At 43.9% G+C, this 2,034-nt stretch overlaps 1 pseudogene; it reads right to left on the bottom strand.

The window, feature by feature from the left end:
- Positions 1-375: 375 nt before the first annotated feature.
- LOC123839194 (SWI/SNF-related matrix-associated actin-dependent regulator of chromatin subfamily E member 1-like) lies at positions 376-1,665 on the bottom strand (annotated as a pseudogene).
- Positions 1,666-2,034: the final 369 nt, after the last annotated feature.

The raw sequence follows: 2,034 nt of genomic DNA, 5'->3' as shown, positions 1-2,034 counted from the left end.
GACGAACCATGAGAGACGATGGACTCTGAAAAACAGAGGGTTCTAGAGGGGAGGGCGGTGGGAGGATGGGTTAGCCTGGTGATGGGTATTAAAGAGGGCACGTTCTGCATGGAGCACTGGGTGTTATACGCAAACAATGAATCATGGAACACTACATCTAAAACTAATGATGTAATGTATGGGGATTAACATAACAATAAAAAATTAAAAGTAAAAAAAACTAATGATGTAATGTATGGTGATTAACCTAACGATAAAAAATTTAAAAAAATAGATACAAAAAAAGTCAAAGCATATTTCCTTTTTTTTTTAAACTCAAAAAACACCTTTTTTTCATTTAAAAAAGTATTTAGAACACATAAAACAAGGCAACATTTATTCTTTCTTCTCGTCTTCCGGCTTGGGGTCTGTGGGCGGCTCCTCCACTGTGGCCCTGCGGCTCTCTGAGCAGGTGTTACTGTCACCGGTCCCTTCCTCAGCCATACTGTCCACCCCCTCCTGCCCGCTCTCCTTGTCCTCAGGAGTAGATGTGCCTTCTTCACCATTCTGTTGGCTTCCCGTCGCCTCTTCAAGGCGTGTCTCCTCTGTCTCCATCAGGATGCTCTCGTCATCCTTCTCCTCAGTCTTCCTCGCAGCTTGCTCTTCCTTAGGAACTGCGTTCAGCTTGCTCTGCTGCTTCTGTCTCTCTTTCCTCCTACCTTTTACGAGCCTGTTCCTCCGCCTGTGCAATTTCAGTGGCAATTTTTTCCACATCCACTTCGACTTTCTTTAAGTTCATTGTTCAATGAATCTGTGCTTTCCAGGAATGTCCTCTTCTTTTCCTGATGTCGCTCCTCTATTTGAAGAAGTTCGCTTCTAGTTTTCACAGATGAACCATTAAGGGCTGGACCTGTCGTTTGAAGACCTGCATTCTAGCTGTTGTGACAACTGACCGGATGTCTGGCACCACACTCTCACTAAGGATTTCACTGATGAGGCGGTGGTTTCTCTGGAAACGGGCAGTGGCTGTATGCTGCATGGAGAAGCCATCATCATAATCGTCTGGATCTTCCGCAGACTGAATGCTCATGTAGGGGTCTCCTTTCTCCATGCGAGACTGTCTCTGTCGACTTTCTTCCTCTAAAGCAGCTTCTGCACGACTTTTTTGCATTTATGTAGGCAAGGTATGCGGGGGAATTATGATAGGCCTTCATAGATCCATTGTACTCTATCTTTTCTGCTTTGTATTCGTTTAAATATTCTTGTTTTTCTTCATCAGTGAGATCTCACCACATACCACCAATAATCTTGCCAATCTCCCACAACTTTAGGTCAGGGTTGGAAGCTTTTACTTGGTCCCAGACCTTTCTGCTGTACCTCATGTAGGACATCAGCTGCTTATCTGGTGGCTTTGGGGGTTTGGGAATCGTTAATACCAGAGGACGCCCCAGGTTCCCTCCCAGCCTGTAGTTGTAGGCGAGATGACTGTATGGATTGTATCCCACAAACCCTGGTGTGCTGGGCATTTGTGTTGCAGGAGCTGGGGTGGGAGGCGGGGCATAAGATGGTCTTTTTGGCATTTTGGAAGATTAAGTTCTCAGTTCCTAAGAATGAATCTGAGACACCGCGGGCAGAAAAAGCGCCCGCAGCTCCGGCCTCGTTTCCCTTTGTCCCGAGCACGCCCCGCCCCTCCGTCAAAGCATATTTTCAAGCAAAGGGAAAATATGTTTGAATTATCAAGAGTATTAACACTGGACATTTTTTCTTATTAAATATAAACATTACAATGTTGGAGTTCAAAGAAAACCAGGCAATGAAACTTTAGCATATTTGCTCAAGTCATCGGCTTATGAGTGGCAAGTTGTTACAAATTAATTGAGGGTATAAGAACACACTCAAGCACAATAAAAATAGGAGATGGCTCTGATTTTTTTTCAGAATTAAATATTTGCCTAATATCCATCTTCTCCACCACCCATCTATATGAATTTTATCAACCAAAATAACATGAGAAGCTGAGGGAAAGAGACAGAGAAGGAAGAATGTGGTGTAAGA

The sequence above is a fragment of the Mirounga angustirostris genome, unplaced genomic scaffold, assembly GCF_029215605.1.
Source record: "Mirounga angustirostris isolate CCGP_5_RB_7025 unplaced genomic scaffold, mMirAng1.0.hap1 SCAF_5, whole genome shotgun sequence".
In the NCBI taxonomy this organism is placed as follows: Eukaryota; Metazoa; Chordata; class Mammalia; order Carnivora; family Phocidae; genus Mirounga; species Mirounga angustirostris.
Note: the sequence above shows the minus strand (reverse complement) of the source record. Positions and strands in the feature narration are given on the sequence as shown.